This window comes from Chelonia mydas, chromosome 2 (assembly GCF_015237465.2).
Source record: "Chelonia mydas isolate rCheMyd1 chromosome 2, rCheMyd1.pri.v2, whole genome shotgun sequence".
Classification (NCBI taxonomy): Eukaryota; Metazoa; Chordata; order Testudines; family Cheloniidae; genus Chelonia; species Chelonia mydas.
In genome coordinates, this window is record NC_057850.1 from 37518764 (window position 1) to 37542030 (window position 23267).

The window sequence follows — 23267 nt, forward strand, 5'->3', positions numbered from 1 at the left end:
GGGGCATTGCCAGCAGATCGAGGGACGTGATCGTTCCCCTCTATTCGACATTGGTGAGGCCTCATCTGGAGTACTGTGTCCAGTTTTGGGCCCCACACTACAAGAATGATGTGTAAAAATTGGAAAGAGTCCAGTGGAGGGCAACAAAAATGATTAGGGGACTGGAACACATGACTTATGAGGAGAGGCTGAGGGAACTGGGATTGTTTAGTCTGTGGAAGAGAAGAATGAGGGGGGATTTGATAGCTGCTTTCAACTACCTGAAAGGGGGTTCCAAAGAGGATGGATCTAGATTGTTCTCAGTGGTAGCAGATGACAGAACAAGGAGTAATGGTCTCAAGTTGCAGTGGGGGAGGTTTAGGTTGGATATTAGGAAAAACTTTTTCACTAGGAGGGTGGTGAAACACTGGAATGCGTTACCTAGGGAGGTGGTGGAATCTCCTTCCTTAGATATTTTTAAGGTCAGGCTTGACAAAGCCCTGGCTGGGAGGATTTAGTTGGGGATTGGTCCTGCTTTGAGCAGGGGGTTGGACTAGATGACCTCCTGAGGTCCCTTTCAACCCTGATATTCTATGATTCTATGTTCGTCTGTGGAGTGGAGTGTTGGGATAGCTACATTGCGAGCACTGGTGTAGTATGTATGGGTGATGGAAATGGAATGTTCCCCGTGAGCAGAGGAATATTTTGGAGGAGAGCATTATGCCTCAGGATAAAGTCCATGAGTTGCCTCTGCGTTTCCCTTTTTTCATGCTCTCCTTGGCCATGGCGATGCTATCAATGGCCACTGCCATTTCTTTCTCCATTTGGGTCCTCCGATACAGCCTCCAACTTTCAGTCAGTCTGGTTTTCTTCTGAGACTCTGCCATGAGTTCTGAAAACATCTCATCCCAAGTCTTCCTTTTTCACCCCCTCAGGTTGTTGGCCCGTCTCTCAGCAGTTCGTAGAGGCACTTGTGGGTCTGGCCATTGCAAGCCCTCTGGCTGTGGGAGTTTGGGAAAAAATAGCTGCTTATTGTTCATATTCCAGACAGGCTATTATAGCATTTTTCATATGTATATGTGATTATCTCCCTGAGACACTTACCATCTCTGAGATTCCCCCAAGAATGGGAAGTGGTCTCAGTCTTACACTGAGGTGGGTGACTAGGAGGCAGAAGAATGGTCTTAGGCAAAGGGCAGACCAGCGAGAGATGCTGGGAGTTTATTCACCAGGATGGTCCCCCCAGTAGTGCTGCTGGAGTGGGAGGGGCTTGTAAGCTATATCGGGAATGATGGGCTAGTCCAACAAAACAGAGAAATTCCTCAGTCTTAAGCTCTGCTATATCTCCTCCGCAGACACAGAAAAACTGCAGAGAAAAACTGATAAGGTCCTTCAATGATTGTCAGCTACAATGTGTGGTGCAGGACATTTGTACCTCAGCAGAGAGCAGTATTGTTTGTGCCTTTACTGGACATGCAATGTTAATTTACATCTTATGCAAGCTCTGAGCACTAACCAAACTTTTCCTCTAATCACAGTAACCACTGTCTCAATAAGCTGTTGAATTTTTCACAAATTAATGCTTTTGTTATTCAAATCTGCTGCTGGAGGGAGGACGGACTAGAGACTGCAGCTGTGCCTGCTGAGGGCTGCCATTTTGAGACAGCCAAAAGGGGATGGGGGCATTTCACTATTCAGGACAGATGAGGAAAAGAAAATAGGAAAATAGGCAGATGGGCAAATGTTCTCCATGCTGTAGCCCTCCAAACAGTGAATAGCTGTGGTTTTAGCATGTCACAGAGGCCAATTGCCATGTGGAGCAGCCAGCATTTTGGAAACAGGCATGGGAGGGGCTGAACTGACAGCGTGGGCCAAGGGAGGCAAGGGCTGGATACTCTGAAGGGATCCTATTTCACATCCACTACAATGGCTGTGGTCATGGGGCGCCCAGAACCAAAGCCAGAATGGCAGCATAGCACAATAGTAATAAATTGTAAAGAGAGGTAATTACATGCCGAAGCTCCCTCCATGAGATCTGCCTCTTCTGTCCCATTCAGGGATTCTGCCTGGGACTTGGGCTCAGTTGATGCAGGGCAGCAATCGGGTCCCATTGCAGTAGTGCAGGACTGGGGCTGGCTTTCCAGCTGTCAAGATCCTGAGTCCCAAAAAGATCCTGGCTCTCAGGGGACAGTTCATCTCCTGCATCCTCCTGCTCATCTTCTGATGGGCTTTGCTGGCTCACCTTGGGGAGGGGCTGGGGGATTGGAGACAGCAGGATCTGAATGATGTCTGGGACAGATTGTGCTATAATTGTGTAGATTCCTGTCAAGACATCTGCTTTGCAATGTCCACAAAAAGGTCTTTATTCCAGTGGCTGGCCACAGGAGCTTCCTGAGCAAATGCTTCTCCCCATTGATAAGATCCAGGATCTCAGCATGGCTCCATGCAGCTGCACAAGACATGTAGCGGGGCTTCTGGAGTGCTAGAGTGGTTGTACTACAAGAATAGTACACTAGGATCTAGGAGCACATGGGCAAAATCTGGCTCCTCACCAAGGGTCGTCTTGGGAAGCTGACATCCATAGCAGGGAGGACACGCAGGTAAATGGACAGGTCAGTAATGATCGACCTAAAAAACATTGTGGGATAGCCATTGGAAGCATGCAAAAAGTGGTGCTTAGCAATTACATCCACATGAACAATAGACCAAAGTAATTCAGTCTGAAGTAATCCCAGTCTACTTTACAGGAGGATTCCAGAGCTCACAATAAATGTGAAGTTAGTGCACGGTGATGGATTGCATTGTGTGTTCACAAGCATTTTTAAACTGGATTAACTCAATTTGATCTTATTTAAAACCCCATCTAGACAAGCCCTAATTTGCAAACAGAAATATCAGATGTGCATGCACAATTCAGGTACTTGCATATGCACACACATAATAGTTGCATACATAAAATAGGCTCATTCAAGCATTTGCTTATGTTTAATTTTGAAAATCTGGTCCTCGCTGGATTAAACTAAATAGTTACTATGATTAGTGTTATGATTACTATGATTTTGCATAGATGTATATGCAAAAATTATCATTCTGTATGTGATCCTCATTCTGGTATCAGTTCATTTAGCTGATATGTTTTCAGGGTATAATATTTTTTCTGTATTGTTCCATGGATCCTTGCATCACATTCTGCTGTCACCCCTTGCATTTCTTTGTTGACTTTTACAAATCCATCTGAATTATTGTCACAGTTTCTCCCCAATAATCTTTAGTACTAGAGCATACAAACCAACCCACTCATCATGTGAAATACGTCTTTTCCACACTGTCAGTGTTATGTTTGCCAAGTAACTCCTTACTGGTTGTAAATGTTTCCATGTTGCATTATACAGTTTGGGACAAAGAGTCACTTTGATGATGAGATAGCTGGCCAGCCAGATACAATGCCAGTCACCCAAAATATTAGCAAGTTAGCTACTGTCAAACATCAACTAACTGAAGTCACCCAGCATACATTGTAGCAGTCCGTCTTGATTAGGAAGTATTTACGCCCTGCTAGGCCTTTGCATAAGTAGCTTGCCCTGTGTCGGCCTCCTCTGTATAAAGGTTTCTTTTCCTGTAGCTGAAGTACATATCCCCTACAGTATATTGCCATTCATCACCTCTCAGAATTGTGTCATTGTTTCTCACAATATTCTGTGAAATCAACTCAGCCAAGTAACACCCATTTACTTGCTAGACCAAATTTAGCCCTACTGCTTTTTTTAAAAAAAAGATATGGTAAATTTTTTCTCTGTCTGGGACAATTCCTAGTGCCAGGCCCAAGTGACTGAGCTTTAAACAGGGATTTCTTCACACGGGAGTCAGGGGAATGGAAGCCTCCCCTTTGGCAAGTTTTGGACCCCCGGCTGCTCCACAGCTGTCCCTATAGCCTATAGACTGTAATGGTGGCTACTGCTCTTGTTCTCCCTCTACAGGGGGACATTGGCCAGTAGTTCTGTGTAGTCACCGACCAATTAATCAAACTCCACTCCAATCCTGCCTCATCCCTAACCTCCCTTGTACACAAAGACAGCAACCATTGCAGTGCAGCACAGAGCGGGTGTGGAATTTTCCCACTTTACCTCTTTATAGCCTGTTGACCTGGTGTAGAAGAACAGTGGTCCATCGTTTTTTGGATTCTGTAGGCCTGCCGAAGGGAATCAGAATTTGTTCATCTGTCTGCATTTATGTGACCATTTCGATGCTGAATCCACTCTTTATCCTCCCTCTTTTCTTTGCATAAGAGCTCCCATTCAAAGCAGACATGTTCTGTAATGTATTATCCTGTATAACATTACAGTGATTCTCATTTTCCCAGGCTGCTCACAGCTCTATCCTCAGGTGAATGTTTTATGAGATTTTTGCTGCTCAGCTTTACCTTTCAAATAATTTTTTCTATTAAAAAACCAATGATTTTTGCAGCCATCATTTCATCACCCATGGATTTAGCCAATAAATGCTTTTAATAGCAACATTTCTACTGTTTGTCAAGGCTTGCCAGGTTTTTACAAACCAGAATTGGCATACACACTCAATAACCTCTCAGTCTCCAGGAGGGTGTTCCCTGCTGGTCATGGCTGAGGTCATGAGCAGACAACTAATGAAGAGAATTAAAGTGATGATTGTCTGCAAACCACACAACCGATATACCAGTAGAGAATGTCAAGCTTCCAGCAACTTTGGAAAAGCATTTGCCAACAACAGTTAATCACAGTAAAGTATTACATTTTAAAAAGGATGCATGCATTTTAGTTTGCAATTACATTTAAAAAGATCTACTTAACAGTAGAGTATACCTTAGTATTGAAAGTGGGATACCTAAGGTCAAACCTGTACTGGGAATACTAGGGCCAGGGCTGGGTGCCATGTAAAGTGACATAGGCTATCAGTGAGAGCAAACCATTCAGCCAGCCAAAGAGCACTGCTGGCATTCAGCAAAAATAAATAAATGCTTGCAGGTAACAGCAGCTGACAAGGACAGGAAAAAGATAAAACATGACAGTATCACAGATGAGGCTGTATAAAATGTTCACTGCCTTGGGTCAGAATGAAAGAGATGGGAGTTAAACATCACTACTAATGCCACCCTACCCACCTCCCCTTTAAAAGTGGTGGATCCTTTTAACGTTTGCTTGTGCTGTCTCATAAGGAACCCCTACTCCTGAATACTATAAAAGAATAAGGGTTGCTGTAAAAGAAAGTGAATAATTTTCCTCCCATTTTTTACTTCCTGGAGCTGTTAATTTTCCCTGAGGCCTTCCAATGTCTCCTGCTAAATCAATTTGGCCAAATTCTCCTCAGCTACATTGAAGTCTTTGCTCCACCACAGATGAGGAAATATTCACACGTCTAATATTCATATCCTGCTTTTCCAAGAATGAAGTCCAAAACAAATGATAAACTCCTTTCAATGCCATTTTGTTGTCCGTTCAAAGTAACATTTAATAAATTCAGACATTGGGAGGATCTGTTTCTACTCTTTTACTTGGCACACTCTCCACAGTCATACACAATCCCTCAAGGACTTATTAGCTAAATTTTCTCTATACACTGTTGTCTCTTTCTGGATATCTATGGTTTCGGTGCTGCAACCGGTGTACATCTTACCCATGAACCAAAGCAGTGAAAAACCAGCTAAAAAGATTCCACCAGGAAATAAAATGTTAGATTATATAAGGAAAGCTCACTGTTTAGATTTAGATCCTTATTTCCCAGAGGATGCCTTGAACATCTTTGTTCTTCAGCTTGTTTGGAAAGAATTTCCTTCTCAGGGAGAATCATTTGACTTAAGAGCTGTAGGCCAGTTAAAAAGACACAATTATCTGCTAACTGCCTTTGCATGATCAGCTATTATACCTTGGGCTTTCCCAGGCCCTGTCTGTGAACCCCAGATTCAAGATGGCCTAGTTAGTAGCATTCCCTGGGGATTTGTGACTGGCATCCAGAATATTCAATAAACTTAGGATCTATTGGAGGGAGACCAGCTTTGTACAAACAAAACATCACATTTTTCTTATATTGCGGGAAAATATTCTTTCATGAATTTGTCAACTGGTGCAAAAATTCTGACAAGACTGGGTGATTGAAGAGATTGCAAATGGCCTATGCAGCCTTTCAGGTCTAGATTGTTAGTGGCTGAAAACTGATGCCATCTGATGATGGCTGTTCAGCGGCCTACAGAAAATGAGTTGGTGGTTTTGGTTCATTCCTAGAGGACCAGTGTTCACATCACCAAACTATTACCGGTAGACAGACCAGCATGTCTGGACATGGAGACTGGAACCCCTCTCATTCCCAGAAATCTATACCTGCTTTGTGGATAAATAAGACTTCAGTCTCCAGAGCTGCCAATCAAGCAACTTTCCTGAACATTAGATTTACTAAAAATAGCTGACACACCAGTTCTTAAGAACAAAAATGGGAAATCTGAGATAATATCTTAAAATCCACTGAGCACTGCACTAAGAGCTCTGAGTGCGCAACATCTCTGAAAAATCAGTTCATAAGCGTTTTCCTATTCATAAACATCATTCGTGTGTGTGTCTCTTTTTATATAGTTCCATATTGTACTACATATTTTGCTGTTATTTGAAAAATAAAACAAGACGATAGAAAAAAGGTAATTTTTTTACTCATTTTCCCCATTATATTTTATGCTGGGAAGATCTGGCTTTACATCTAGTTTCCTGTCTCCCTATCTGGCTTGAGATTGTACCATTTATGTTAGGTGTCCTCCAGGATGACTGGCAGCATCTATCTATTTTTGAAGTATAATCTTGCTAAATTTGTCTTCAACTGGAAATTTGATTGAACTGCTCTTCATACTGCAGTTGTTTAATTTGTTATAGTTATAGGCCTCTTCAGAGCTGACAGCTCCATATCCAGCCCAGCATACTCACAGCCTTCTGAGCTATGCAAACCCTGGAAAGCACAAAATGGAGAACCCATGCTGGGAGGCAGTGTAGTCTAGTGAATAGGGTACCCCGCTAGGAATCAAAAGAGCTGCATGTTGGGTTCTAGTCCTGGGTCTATCAATGAGCTGGCGTTTTACCTTGAGTAAGTCACTTTCCCCCAGTTTCTTCTTGCAACCTTTGTCTGGATGGTCTAAAGCTCTTCAGGAGTAGGAGTTTCTCACTGTGTTTATCCACTGCCTCACACAATGAGGCCCTAATATTGGTTGATAGCACTAGAGTAATAATAATAATGATCTACAGCTGATTCAATATACAACTGCCTTCCAGATGGGATTGATTGTTGGGGCCTTTTCTTTTTACACACTGTACATAATATGAAGGAACCAGATAGGCACAGCGGGGTCCAAATTACCATATTTACTAACTACATACAACATGCCAGGTCTAGCTACTGTGACAAAGTTCCTGTTCTACCTTGGTGCCTCTTGCCCTTATTGGCGGATTTGCTCGCCTTGGAGCTTCACAGCAGCCCTCAGCTTGGCCGTTTTTCTGAACCCACAGTCCAGGTCGACTCCTCCTGTGTCTGACCAGGAGTAGGGAGGTTTGGGGGGAACCTGGGCCCGCCCTCTACTTGGGGTTCCAGCCCAGGGCCCTGTGGAATGCAGCTGTCTAGAGTGCCTCATGGAACAGCTGTGCGACAGCTACAACTCCCTGGGCTACTTCCCCTTGGCCTCCTCCCAACACCTTCTTTATCCTCACCACAGGACCTTCCTCCTGGTGTCTGATAATGTTTGTACACCTCAGTCCTCCAACAGCTCCCACCTCCGAGGAGCCCCTGGAGTCCTCCACCGACCCAGCCGCTGATGGCACCCCGCTGACGACCACCGAGCCTGCTCAGGTGACAGCCGGCGCCACGCGGCCGGGACACGAGTCGCCAGGGGCAACCCCCGTTGGTGCAAGCAATCGATTTCCTTCCTGGGCAGGGGCCCTACAGAAGATAATCCACCACCTGATGCTGTGGCCGCTAAATCCACCACAGAGCGCGCGCCCAGCGTCACTGAGAGCTCCCTCCCCACCCCCTTAACCCTTGAGCCTGATCGGGAGGTGCCACCATCCAGCTGCTTGCCTCCCGAAACCCAGAACCTCGCCTCTGCCCCTGCCCCTACCCCTATCCAATTTACCTCCTGCAATGTCATTGCCGCCCCCGGAGCTGTCTCCTTCCCTTTCCCAACTGATGACCCCCAGGGAGCAGCCTTTGTGTTCTCCTGCCCTGACCCTTTAGGAGCTGCTATTTTCCCTTCACCGCCCCCTATTGCCCCAGAGCTTGAGGCGGGCCTAGAAGCTCCAGCCCATCAGGCACCCCGTCGGGGGTCTGCACCCTGCTTGTCTGTTTTAGTGGACCACAGGGCTGCACCAAGGGCCCCGCCGGGGAACAACCGGGAAACCGTAACCCCACCCCCCCATGAGCTGTGAGGAGAGCTGCGGAGTTTTTAGAGGATGTCCATGACTCCCGCAACAAGGTACAACTTGCTCTCCAGCGATGGGGGGACTTTTCTCAAATCCTCCAGGCCACAAGGGCCCTCATGGGGGAAGGTAAAGGGACGGGGAAGCAGGATGCTGCGGCCTACTGGCGGGTCCGCGTCTTCCGTGAACAATTACTCACCTACGGGATGGGTCACGGATTTCTGCGCGGCCCGCTGGGAGATGCGAGTGTCCCTGCCAATGAGGATCCCCCCCGACCCTCCCCATGATACCTTTCACCATTGCAACATTGAACACCCGGGGTTGTAGGATGGCTCTCCGCAGGTCCCAGGTGTTCTCCTTCCTTCAGAAGGGAGGGTACTCTGTGGTTTTCCTGCAGGAGACCCATACGGAACCGACCGCCGAAGACAGTTGACGGCTGGAGTGGGGGAACAGGGTCTACTTTAGCCATTCCACGGTTTGACAGGCTGGAGTGGCGACCCTGTTCTCCCCCGACCTACGGCCCGAGGTACTAGGGGTCACCAAGGCCGTGCCGGGTTGCCTGCTGCATCTCCGGGTCCGTATGGAAGGGCTCGTGGTTAACCTCATTAACATCGATGCCCCGACATCAAGCCTGGAGCAGCTGCAATTCTACCAGCGGGTGTCCGCCTTCCTCGGCACCTTAGATTCTCACGAGTGCCTAGTCCTGGGAGGGGATTTTAATACCACCCTCGAGGAACAGGACCGCTCAGGGACTGAGCAGAGCCTGGCCGCCGCGGACACCCTCCGGGAGATACTCGAACATCACTCCCTAGTGGACATCTGGCGCAACCACCACCCGGATGACACTTTCACATTCACCTTTGTCCGGGTGGAAGCCATCGGTCGAGCCACTCCCGGTTGAACCGCATTTATTTATCACGCTTCCATCTCTCACGAGCCCACTCCTCCAGCATTCGGCTGGCCCCATTTTCTGACCATCATCTAGCCACCGTGACAGCCTCCCTCTGTGCGGAGAGGCCGGGGCCAGCCTACTGGCATTTTAACAACAACCTGTTGGAGGATGAGGGCTTCGTGACGTCCTTCCAGGAATTCTGGCTGGCCTGGCGAGGGCAGTGGTGTGCCTTTCCCTCGGTGAGGCGATGGTGGGACCTGTGGAAGGTGCGCGCCAGGCTTTTCTGCCGTGACTACACCCAGGGCACCAGCCAACGGAGAAATGCAGCGGTAGAGCAGTTGGAACGGGAGGTCTTAGAGCTGGAGAGGCGTCTGGCCGCCAGCCCCGAGGACCCGCTCCTCTGTGGAGCATGCCGAGAGAAGCGGGAGGAGCTCCGGGCCCTCGAGGACCATCGGGCCCGGGGCGCCTTTGTTCGATCCCGCATCCACCTCCTTCGGGAGATGGATCGCAGCTCCCGCTTCTTCTATGCCCTGGAGAAAAAGAGGGGGGCCAAGAAACACGTCACCTGCCTCCTGGCAGAAGACGGCACCCCCCTCACAGAACCGGTGGAGATGTGCGGGAGGGCCCAAGCCTTCTACGCAAGTCTTTTCTCCCCGGATCCGACTGAACCTGGCGCTTGCAGAGTGCTCTGGGAGGAGCTCCCTACGGTCAGCGCGAGCGACCGAGACCGGCTAGAGCTGCCTCTCACTCTGGCCGAGTTCTCGGAAGCCCTCCGCCACATGCCCACTAATAAGTCTCCAGGCATGGACGGGCTGACCATGGAGTTCTACCGTGTGTTTTGGGACATCCTCGGCCCAGACCTAGTCACCGTCTGGGCCGAGTCTTTGCAGAGCGGGGTCCTCCCTCTTTCGTGAAGGCAAGCTGTGCTCGCCTTACTGCCGAAGAAGGGGGACCTCCACGATTTACGAAATTGGTGTCCCGTCTCGCTCCTCAGCACGGACTACAAAATCGTAGCAAAAGCAATCTCGCTGCGGCTAGGGACTGTGCTGGCGGACGTGATCCACCCAGACCAGACCTACACTGTCCCGGACCGCAGTATCTTTGATAACCTATTTCTGGTTTGGGACCTTTTGGAACTCAGGCGTAGAGACAGTCTGTTGTTCGCCCTCCTGTCTCTAGATCTGGAGAAGGCTTTCGATAGGGTGGAACACGGGTACCTCCTGAGCACTCTGCGGGCGTTTGGCTTTGGACCCCAGTTTGTGGGTTTTCTCCGGGTGCTGTACGCTTCCACAGAGTGTCTGGTTAAGCTCAACTGGACCCTGACTGAACCGGTCAACTTTGGGCGAGGAGTACGGCAGGGGTGCCCCCTCTCGGGCCAGCTGTACGCTCTGGTGATCGAGCCCTTCCTCTGTCTCCTCCGCAGGAGGTTGACAGGGTTGGTGCTGTGGGAGCCGGAGCTGTGGCTGGTCCTGTCGGCGTATGCCGATGACGTGCTCCTCATGGTCCAGGACCCGGGCGACTTGGCGCGGGTGGAGGCTTGCCAGGCCATCTATTCGGCAGCCTCCTCCACCCGGGTCAACTGGGTCAGGATCTCTGGCTTGGCGGTAGGAGACTGGCGGCAGGCAAGCTCCCTCCTACCCGCGCATTAGACCGTCCGGTGGAGCGCGGGTCCGTTGCTCTACCTCGGCGTTTACCTTTCTGCCACGCATCACTCTCCGCCGAAGAACTGGGAAAACTTAGAGGGCGGGGTGATAGATTGGCTCCAGAAATGGACGGGACTACTCCGATGTCTCTCCCTCCAAGGGAGAGGGCTAGTGCTTAATCAACTAGTCCTGTCCATGCTCTGGTACCGGCTCAACACCCTGGTCCCGGCCCTGGGTTTCCTGACCACCCTCCGGACATTGATTCTGGGGTTCTTTTGGTCAGGAATGCACTGGGCCCCTGTAGGGGTTCTTCATCTACCCCTGAAGGAAGGAGGACAGGGCCTGAAGTGTCTGCACACTCAGGTCCGCGTCTTCCGCCTCCAGGCCCTACAGAGGCTCCTTTATGGTGCAGGCAGTTCGGCGTGGAGCATACTGGCGCATGCCATCCTGCGCCGCATCCGAGGGCTCCGGTATGACCAGCAGTTCTTTAACTCTGTCTGGGAGGTCTTACGCGAGACCTCTCTGGGCTGCCGGTCTTCTACCAGGACCTCCTCCGGACTTGGAAACTGTTTTTAAAGACCAGGTCCACGGCGGCCACCGAGGGACAGATCTCCTCGCGGAGCCCCTGCTACACAACCCCCAGCTCCGTGTGCAGGTGGCAGAGTCCCGCTCAGTGTGCCAGAGCTTGATCCTGGCAGAAGTCACGAGAGTCGGAGACCTCCTGGACTACGACCGGGGAGACTGGCTGGATCCCCTGACGCTCACTCGGCGCATGGGGCTCTCCAGACCTCGCATCCCCCCGGCGCGTACTTCAGGAGGTGAAGGCCGTTTTGCCGCCCGCTGCTAGAGCTTACCTCGATCGGGTCCTGCTCGAGGGCATGCCCCGCCCACCCTCTACCCCAGGCCCGCCGGACTTTTTAATTGTACCCCTGCCCCACAGACCCAATCGACCCCCTCACCCCTTTACGGCGAGCCAGCTGCATGAACTGCAGCCGGTATGCTTCCAAACCGCACCAAGGAAACATCTATACACGCTCGTGCTCCACACCCTTCACGCCCTCACCCTAGTGTCCCGCCCCAACACAAAGTGGCGAGACCTTCTGCCACCTTTGGAGGCTGAGCAGCCCCGGTGGGCCAGCCTATATTCCACCTTGGTTCCGAGGCCCGTCGGGGACATCAGTTGGCGGCTCCTTCACGGAGCTGTGAGCACGGGCACGTACTTGGTGCGGTTCAACCCCATCCCAGATACTTGTCCCTTTTTCGGTGTGAGGGAAACCCTGGCGCACGTATATTTGGAGTGCGCCAGGCTGCAGCCCCTGTTCCAGCTCCTCACACATCTTTTATTATGTTTTTGGTTGCATTTTTCCCCTCACCTTTTTATTTATGCACTCCCCATCCATGGCCTCACAAAGTCGCAGGATCTCCTAGTTAACCTCCTCCTGGCCCTGGCTAAAACGGCCATCTATAAAACCAGAGAGAGGAGGTTGGCCGATGGAGTTTCCTGTGACTGTGGGGCCGTTTTCCGATCCTCGGTCCGTTCACGTATCCGGGCGGAGTTCCTCTGGGCAGCGTCCACTGACTCCCTTGATGCTTTTGAGGAGTGGTGGGCGCTGTCCGAGGCTCTCCGCTTGGTGTCCCCATCCGGCTCCCTTTGTTTTGATCCTTTGATTGGGGGAGAGAATAAGGGACCCCAGCCCCAGCCATTGCTGCTGCGAACACCACCACCTTAGAGGGTTCCTTTCACACGTGGGTGCACGTGCCCCTCCCCCCCGGGTTGTCCACCCCGCAGCCTGCCCCTTTTGTTGGGTGCTTTCATAGGAGGGAATTGTTGGTGACACTCGGGCATGGCGCCAGGTAACTCGAGGGGGTGGCAGACCTTGAAAGTCGATGAAGCCCCCTCGCTCTGGACCACCAGGTAACTCGGAAGCGTGGAAGACCACGAGAGTCGAGGAAGTCCCCCGCTCTGGGCCCAGGCAAGCTTGAACACTTCCCTCCCCTGAAGCTAATGAGAAAGCAATTGTGATTGGTTGCTGTGTTACACATTGCATATGCTGCTGTTTTGTTCTGTAAGTGTGTTATGCAAATAAAAAAACACCTTTTTTGCTTCAAAAAATTTACTCTCCTATAGCCATCTGGCCCGACCCTGTCACACTACATAGACTTACTGATGCTCTGGAGGGTTTTGGTGGTTTCTGAAATGTAGTGAGAGCTCACAAACTATAGAAAGGGGTACTCCCCAATTCAACGGTATCAAGCAGAGTGCTGGTTGGTCCTGGGGCCAGTTTTGTTCAACATCTTCATTAATGATCTGGATTATGGGATGGATTGCACCCTCAGCAAGTTCACGGATGACACTAAACTGGGGGCAGAGGTAGAAATACGGGAGGGTAGGGATAGGGTCCAGAGTGACCTAGACAAATTGGAGAATTGGGCCAAAAGAAATCTGATACGGTTCAACAATAAGTGCACAGTCCTGCACTTAGAACAGAAGAATCCCATGCACCGCTACAGGCTGAGGACCGACTGGCTAAGCGCCAGTTTTGCAGAAAAGGACCTGGGGATTATAATGGACGAGAAGCTGGATATGAGTCAGCAGTGTGCCCTTGTAGCCAAGAAGGCTAATGGCATATTGGGCTGCATTAATAGAAGCATTGCCAGCAGATCGAGGGAAATAATTATTCCCCCCTATTCTGCAATGGTGAGACCACATCTGGAGTATTGCATCCAGTTTTGGGCCCCCCCTACAGAAAGGATGTGGACAAATTGGACAGGGTCCAGCGGAGGGCAACAAAAATGATCAGGGGGCTGGGGCACATAACTTATGAGGAGAGGCTGAGGGAACCGGGCTTATTTAGTCTGCAGAAGAGAAGGGCGGGGGGAGGATTTGATAGCAGCCTTCAACTACCCTAAGGGAGGTTCCAAAGAGGATGGAGCTAGGCTGTTCTCACTGGTGGCAGATGACAGAACAAGAAGCAATGATCTCAATTTGGAGTGGGAGAGGTCTAGGTTGGATATTAGGAAAAACTATTTCACTAGGAGGGTGGTGAAGCACTGGAATGGGTTACCTAGGGAGGTGGTGGAATCTCCATCCTTAGAAGTTTTTAAGGCTCAGCTTACATTTTGGCTAACAAGTTGAACTCAAAGAGGTCATGAGCTCGGTGTTCTTAATGGAAGGTCTTCAGCTGTGGAGTTCATAACTGCAGGAGATCATGCTCAGTCCTAGTCTTGACAACTTTAGGGCATGATGTAAAGCTTACTTCTTTCTTTAAGCAGGCCTTTTTCCACTAATAAAGATGTGGACTGACCCTGGCAACTCTCTAAGAGTATGGCTCCATGTCAATGTAAGCTTGAGCTCAGACTCAGACTAGAGCCTAAACCTCCTTCTGTTTACAAATACAATTCTGTCTGACTCGGACCTGGGCCCCAGGACCCCACAAGGGGTGTGGGTTCAAGCCCAGATCCCACTGAGACTCAGGCCCAAACTCCAGAATTTTGCAGTGTAGATGCAGCTCAAGCCTGGGCCCTCCCTGATTTGGGCCCTGAGAGTCCACCAACACTACCCCACAATGGGCAAGTGTTCTTTATTCTCTCTAGCCCAAAAGCAGCTAATTGACTCCCAAAAAATGGCATTTAGCCCTTCTATTTTATTGTGACCACTGAGCTGCAAACACAGTGAACCTTCTCCTGTGTTTGCAATGGCCACCGACCAGAAGAAGTCCTTTTCCAAAAATGCCGCTTCTGGATCATGGAAGCACAGCCAGATTGTGGTGAGTCTCTGGTGAGGCAAGCAAAAAGTTCAATTTTAGTAAGAGAACCAGGAGTGACTTCATATACCAGGAGACAGCAAAGAAAGTGGCAGCACTGGAGAATTCACTGGATGGATGACCACTGCTGGTGGATTAAGCAGCTCAGGACTAACTACCAAAAAGCCCTGGATAAAAACTGCACCCCATGGGAACTCACTATCATCCTGCCGCTTTTACATGGAGTTTGATCAGGTACTGGATACTGCACCCAGCACTGGGTCAACAGTGCTTCACACTGGCTTGATCAGCCAAGATGGCTACCTTCAGACCCCCATACCTGGAAATAGGACTAGAGGGGAGCCAGCAGGTGCCCCATCAGGTTCTGCCAGACTCTGGTGCTGAACCAGGTGCCTGAGGAGGCTTTGCCGTTGGACCAGCTGCAGCATATCCCATGACCTTACTTGGAGGAGCTTTTGATACCCATCTACCCATCAAGAATGGCCTGCCAAAGAAATAGCAGCAGAAACAGAAGACAACTTGCTCTGGATCCTGGGAAGTTTAGACTTGAAATTAGACAAAGGTTTCTAACCATCAGAGGAGTGAAGTTTTGGAATAGCCTTCCAAGGGAAGCAGTGGGGGGCAAAAGACCTATCTGGCTTTAAGATGAGACTCGATAAGTTTATGGAGGAGATGGTATGATGGGATAACATGATTTTGGCAATTAATTGATCTTTAAATACTCATGGTAAATAGGCCCAATGGCCTGTGATGGGATGTTAGATGGGGTGGGATCTGAGTTCTACAGAAAATTCTTTCCTGGGTATCTGGCTGGTGAATCTTGCCCATATGCTCAGGGTTTAGCTGATTGCCATATTTGGGGTCGGAAAGGAATTTTCCTTCAGGGCAGACTGGAAGAGGCCCTGGAGGTTTTTCACCTTCCTCTGTAGCATGGGGCATGGGTCACTTGCTGGAGGATTCTCTGCTCCTTGAAGTCTTTAAACCATGATTTGAGGACTTCAATAGCTCAGACATAGGTAAGAGGTTTTTCGCAGGAGTGGGTGGGTAAGATTCTGTGGCCTGTGTTGTGCAGGAGGTCGGACTAGATGATCATAATAGTCCCTTCTGACCTTAATATCTATGAAGTTGCTGGCTGAATGTTTGTTTTTATTAATATAGGAATGGGAGGGATTTCTGGGTTATGAAACAATGCAAAAATTACAAGCCATGGACAGCAGCAGGTATACACTAATGGCAAACTGCACACCAGCACCTTGGCATCCCTCGCTCCTCATCCCCCACCACATGGCACTTGCAATGGAGACTAGTAAGTGCGAACAGTGAAACAAGCATTTTAAAATGCTTTACTAGAAACTTGTGCATTCTTGCTAAGATGTGTCGGTGTTTTAAAAATAAATCTTAAGTTACACCACTCTGTACTAACACAACTTGTAATGAGACACCTGTAAACAGTGAACTGTTGTGGGGGAAGAGATTGAAATACAGTCCATTTACAGATGTAGTCCATTAAAGCTAAATGGAGTCATTGGGTGACAAAAATCATTTGTCCAAAACACAGCTGTGTGTGTGTGTGGGGGGGATGTATGCAGTCCAGAAATGTGCTGGAGGGGGCATGGGTGTGGCTGTGGTATTACCATGTGTTCGCATGCAGTCATAAAAGGCTGCCCTAGAAGTCATGAGGAGACAGTAATCCATGTGGATGCTAACAGCATCCTTTTGATTCCCTCATGAATTTTGACTGAATCCTGAGTGCTGCAAACTTTTCCTATAGCAGGAACTCCAGATAAGTAGCCACATTTTGGGTGAGGGTGTATTTTCCAGGGCTACCTCAGTAGTTGACCAGCTCACTCCACTCATAAATGTACTGTTCAGTCACCATAAATTTGAATACTTCGGTGACATACACAGCTGGCTTGCCCCAGAAGCTTGGAATAAAATCTCTTTGCTAGTCAGGAATCCCAAGAATTGTTATGGCCTCCAAAATATGGTGTGCTACAGCCACTCCCTTCCCCCCAAAGACCCAGGTGGTCTGCATTTTAACAAATGATTTTTAACTTACCCTTCTCTGCATACTCGTTTCACCACAACTAACCCAGTTGTGTCCAGGGAGCTTCTAGGATCTGAAGCATTCATCACACACTACATTGAAGTTCAGTTTTACAAAGTATCGTATTTTGCCCTTGAAATTGCACAAGGATTTGTTCTGTGCCCATGCACTGAACCATGTATGAATCACTGAGAAAATAATGCTATGTTTTATATCTGCTTGCAGGCACCTCTAAGCAGAAGCCTGGGTCTCCCTACCCTCATGGACGGGTCCAAGAGGAAGCATTTCCATGATGAACTTATGGTGACATTCTGGACAGGCCAACAGGCAGTCACAGTACCAAAGAGAGAAAGATTCATGGCAAGCGGAAAGGCACAGCCAGGCCTACACACCCTGAGGACAGAACTGCAGAGCAGAAGCGGACACTTGCATCACAATTCCTGGAACAGGAACGTTGGTTGAGGGACGTTTGAGAGCACAGCAGAAAGACCTGTTTGAGCAGCTGCTTTTGCTAATGGCCACAAGAGTGCACGCTCGTGCTGTGCCTATGCTGGGGCCTGAGTCCTCTCCATGATCCCATGCGCTGCATACCAGGAACATTTTAGACAATTCCATGATTGAGTGGCCCATGCAACTGTGACTTGACTTAGCAGCTGGGCAGGGCAAAGCTATTCCGGCAGCACATTTCAACCTCCATGGCCCCCCCACTGCATGCAGTGAGCCCTGCACAGACCCCATGCCCCTCGCACTCTGCTACGGCCCTGTAGGCTCCCGTGCAGTGGTGACAAGCCTGTGCTAAATGCACAAGAAAGGGAAAAGAGGACACGCAAAATTGGGGATTTTTTTTTTTATGGCACTGTTTGCATTGTTCAGTGTTTGGCTTATGCACGTGGTTTTAATAGTGGTTGTGGTGTTGGTTTTTATTACTGCTTCAGTGTTCTAGTGGCAGCTGGCCTTCCTAGCAATAGTTTAATATGGTCATTTTTGTAAGACAAATAAAGGCTTTTATTTTACTAAGAAACTTTATTGCCATCCCATGTTATAATGTGTATTTTGAAAAATAAAGATAAACAGGGTAAGGTACAATAGACAAGTTATATCCGAATAATTTCAGTATATCTATGTACATCAAGAATGTAAATACACAAGCCCCCCCCATTACATTAACAGTTATGTCATCCAAAATAAAAATTAATAACAAACAATGCCTCCTCCCATTCATTGTGTATGACAGTACCCACTCCCATTGCACCCCGTGAGATGAGAGTACCTCATTCACTGTACACACTGCCATACAAAAACAGTCAGAAATGTGCTGTTCTCCTTTTCCCATAGGCCTGTGTAAGTCCACAATGTAGGAGCACAGAGCAGCCTCAATTTCTGTTGTCCAGGAACATCCTGCTCCAGCTGTGATTGGTGCACTGTCTGGTTGAGCGTATTGGTTCAGCAATCCATTACTGTCATAGGTCCAGTCAAGGGCGAAAGGATCATCTTTGGCTTCACAAAGATTGTGGCTTGCTGTGCTCTTCACAATAATGCAGACCACGTTGACGACACTGGAATCCAAATGGGTCTATAGAGTGAAATCCCACAGGCGCTGTCTGCCAAATGCACATTCAGCCACCATTCTACAGCTGCTGAGAATGTAAATAAACCTTTTGCGGGGGCCCTCTGAGATCTGGATATGGTTTCATAAGCCAAGGCAAAGAATGTAGGGTCCCCCAGAACAACAGAGAGGACAGTTACTCCATTTATGACAATATCATTTGGTGGTAATAGCGTCCCAGCCTATCCATAAAGGTAGGCTCCTTACCAATGGAAAACCCTTGCATCATGAACCTTTCCAGTACAGCACATCTTGAGGTCCATAAATTGACCTCTGTGGTCCAAAGGGCCTGCATAAACAGTGGAGCACTGCTCTTTGTGGTTTATGTACTCATTTGCTCCCTGAGGAGGGCACACTGCGGACATTAATCCCATCAATGGCCCCAGCACAGTTTGCTGGTTTTGAGAGAATAATCTTTCCAATCACCTCAGAAATATTGTTTACACCCACCACCGTTGGGTAAATCACACCTCTGATTGCCTCAGAAACCTCCACCACCACTTTACCCACAGTTGACTTTCCAACACTAGTAACAGACCTGTAGCGGTCTGGGCTAGCTAGCTTCCAGACTGTTATAGCAACCTGCTTCTGCACTAATATGGCTGCCCTTGTACATGTGTCATGACACCAGAGGGTCAGGGCATACGGCTCGCAAGACTCCCCCCAAAACATGTAGCTTTCTTCAGGCAAAAGTTCTGGAGCCACTGCTGGTCATCCCAGGTCTGCATGATAATGTGACACCACAAGTCTGCACGTGTGGCCCTGCTCCAGAAGCACCAGTCCACATAGGGGGCATCAGCAGCTATACCAAGAGTTATGAGCAGCAGCTGCCACTTTGTGTCTTCCACCTCTGTATTGTCCCCCTCCTGCTCTGTCAGGTGCCTTTAGTGGGTCAAAAAAGGCCACTGAAATGTCCACCAGCACCTCACGGAAGCCTTGCCTCTTTCCTGAAATGGGAGCAAAAGCCCAAGCAAAAGAAGTTCTTCAAATGGTGACTCCTCCATGTTGCTGGCTCTGGTTGCAGAGAGTATGCAGACCAAAATGATGGCTCAGCAGGATGTGTTGGCAGGCTGCCACAACTTCCTGCAACATGCAGGGTGGAAAGTCAAGTTTTCCCACACTGCACCATGAACAAAGGGCTAGAGCACCACATTTCAGGAGGGTGCAATATAGTCTGTGATTTGGTTGGACAAACTCAGGTCTGCATACTGTAGTCTGGATGCTGGAGTCCTGATGTGGGGCCCAGGCTGAAAAATTCTTAACCCAGGATCAGCAATGAGTGTGGACATAAGCTCTGGGCTTTCATACCCAGAGCCTGCAGACCCTGGGCTTACATTGCATTGTAGACAAACCCTAAGACAGCCACCTGGACTTGGGGTGAAATCCTGGCTCCAATGATGTCAACTGGAGCTTTGCTATTGATTTCAAATACGCCATAGTTTTCCCATTGATTTCTTTTTAGAAAATGGCTCTAAACTGAGTGAGGTGGAAGGAGGAGAGTTTGGTCATTGCTTAGGTGGAATTGATGTAACCTGAAACTATATAATTTGCGCTCAGATATTAAATTAATAGACACATATTAGAAGGCTAGTTGGTTCTAGATCGGGGTCTCAAACACGGGGCCTGCAGCTGCAGCCCGCCAAGCTTCCCCCCACCACCCCCCAGAGTTATTTCCTGCAGCCACCAAGCTCCCCTCACCCGCTGCCCCCTCTCCCCCCCAAGCACGCCGCATCCCTGCTCCTCTGCCTACCTCCAGGCTCTTCCCACCGTCAAACAGCTGTTTGGCAGCGCTTAGCGCTTTCCAAGACGGAGCGGGGAGCCACACGCTCAGGGGAGGAGGCGAAGAAGGGGCGGGGATTTGGGGAAGGGGTTGGAATGGGGCAGGGAAGGGGCGGAGTTGGGGTGGGGACTTTGGGGAAGGGGTGGGAAGAGGCGGGGCCTCATGGAAGGGGTGGAGTGGGGGTGGGGACAGGGGGGCGCTTTTGTATCTGTATATGAAAAGGTGTCAGTGATGCAGCCCTCAGGCCAATGTACTAGTCCTCATGTGGCCCTCGTGGTAATTTGAGTTTGAGATCCCTGCTCTACAGCAAGTCCCACAAAGCAAAAATTACCACTTCACAGAACTGTTTTTTTTAAACTTTATTAAAAATATAGTGTAGAAATGAGTTTGGAAATGTTTATCATAGTTTCCAATGTTGACTGATTTCCCGCTCCCACCCCCGAGATGTCAATTTTCCATTTATAGATAGTCTTCAATGGGTTAGGATTTCTATGCCAGCATCTATTTAATAGGAGTATATACTATTACATACGATATATCTGGAGGTGATATTTCTGTGATAAATAGATTGCATAGGCACGTGATAAATACATTTCTCACATGCCTATATGCTCTATTTCATGCAGTTTATCCCATAAATATGTTTACAGCTCCTACCACTAACCCATCTCCCTAGGACTGAGTCTAGCATGCCAACCACCCAAGCAGCTTCAGAGAGCTGCCATTTTGTTTTTTGTGGGTTTTTTTTAATGTAAAATATATATATCTATATATATCTATATATATCCTCCTTCTCCCCCTCCCAAAAGAGTGGTTTCCCTCCCCCAAGTTATACCCACTTGAAATATTTAAAACTAACAGAAGAATCCTTCTAATTCACACCAGTAACTTGGAGACCTGCTGATAATGTCTAAATTTGTAAATGATCCAACAGAATAAAATAGTGAGGCTAATGCATCGCAGAATGTACTGTATTTATTTTGACAATTGCAGTTTAGTGTTAATTATTTATGATACCATTATTTCCTAATGTACTAGTAAATGCTTTGTAGTGTTCTTTGTAAAAAGAACGAGACTTCACTACAGCACTACTTTTGTGTGCAAATTATACAGTGTACAGATTAGCAAGTTTCTATTGTATCTATCTTGTAGCAACAAGATAGCGGGAAGACCCCTGGCACATCATATAAATAGCAAAACACTTCTTGACTTCATCACAAAAGAAAAGAAAATAATCTTACATGAAAGTCTACATTCCAGCACAATCTTGACATTTTCATCTTTGTGGGAAAAAATGCTCTCATTGTTTCCCCTCCTCCCTCCCCATAAAAGACATTCCCCTTGGAATTCTAAATGTGTGAGGCATGCTGCTTAGCTGACATTAATGGCCATGTGTTCAAAGGAAGGCACAACAGGTGTGCTCACAAAAGGAGCATGTGCACTTGTTCCAGCAAAACCTCCCCTATGCACATATAAATGGATAATTTCCACGAGTGGCACATTACTTACAAATGCTGGTTATTACATGTGCAATGAGTGCACATTTTCATGAACTCAGAGTCCAACCTCCACTGTTTCCTTGCTTAGGAGAAACAACTGAAAGAGGAGTAGAAAGGGGAAGAGAAAAATTCTAATAAATACAGTATTTAAATTATAAGGTATCTGTTTTTTAATGCCTGTAACATATGTAATTAAAAATGCTATACTGTATACATGATAGAAGAATTTCCCAAATTAGGCTGTCCCCAGTACAACACACAGGCTCCCCTTTAGGTAAAAAAATTTTTAAAAATTGAATTTGCCTCCAAAGATAATATAGTTTTAAGTTACAGGAGGGAGAAAGGACCATGAACTTGAACTTGTTTTCAAGCCCTGAGAACCTAAAAAGTCATTTGAGAAGTTTACTATTTCCCAAACTTCATGAAATTCACCCATCTTTAATACCAATACCTACGTTGAGATATTTTTTGATCACCTGGCACAAATCAAGGGAAGTTCAGACACTTTGTTCTTCGTTACATTGTCAATAAAGCAGCAGAGCATATTAGAGCTCAAAGGACACAGAGCTGTCTGGAAGTATAAATCATACCCCAGCAGCCACAGTGCCAGGATTCATGTTTGACGGGCCCACAAATCAATGGGGGCCCTGCCTGGCTTACTGCTGCCACAGGAGGAAGTTAGGCTCCAAAGTAAAAAGTGCAGAATTTCTAGGCATGGAGTAGGGCCAGGCAGAAGTGGAACCAAGCTACAGGAACTGGAATACATGGGGAGGAGGATGGTAAGAAAAGTGTGGCATACATAGTTTGGTTGGGTGGCAAAAGAAGCAGGACATGGGAATGGTGCACTTCAATACTGTGCGTACACCTGGTTTCGGTTTGGAAACTTTCTGAATACTGCTATATCCCTGGAGCAATTTTGTCTCATTGATTTAGAGCTTATCTACACAGCAAACTAGTGCACATCAAGCAAAGGTGTGAACCTACAGCACACCAGCTTAAAGCACAGTTTGCTAAGCCACACTCTGGAACTTTCACTGTGCTGTAGCAATGTCCACATGGTGAGACAGTGTAACACAGACAGACCCTGGTCATCGGCAGGCAGGATCAAACCTGGGGCCACTGGAGCTTAATGCATGAGCTGCTACTGGATGAGCTAAGAGCGATATGGCTGCTGGCAGGTGTGCTCTTCAGCCTTAGCTAACTTTCACACAGTAAATAAGCACCCCAACTTTCACAATAAGCCAAAAATCAAGCTAATCCCATTTCAAAACAAGGCCAAAACAAGCCAATCCCCAAGAACTCCAACACTCTATATGACTAGATCTCCCTGGCGTGCAGTCTGTGACTGTGGTGGGCCCGCTGTGCACCCCTGACTCTCTCCCCTGCTTCCCAGGAGCCGATCCGAAAAAACCAAAAAAAGCAGCAGCAACAAGCTGCAAGCCAAACAAGCGACAAGCTGCAAGGCAAAAACTAGCCCACAAGCAACTCACAAGCCAATTAAGCCAAAAACAAACCCAATTTCTGGTTTTTTTCACAGGTTTGGCATGTCTGCTATAGAAAAGACTCATTAATCCCTCTAAGTGATCTCAGTGCCACTAGATACGACAGAACACCACACCCAGAAGGTGTGTGGGTTA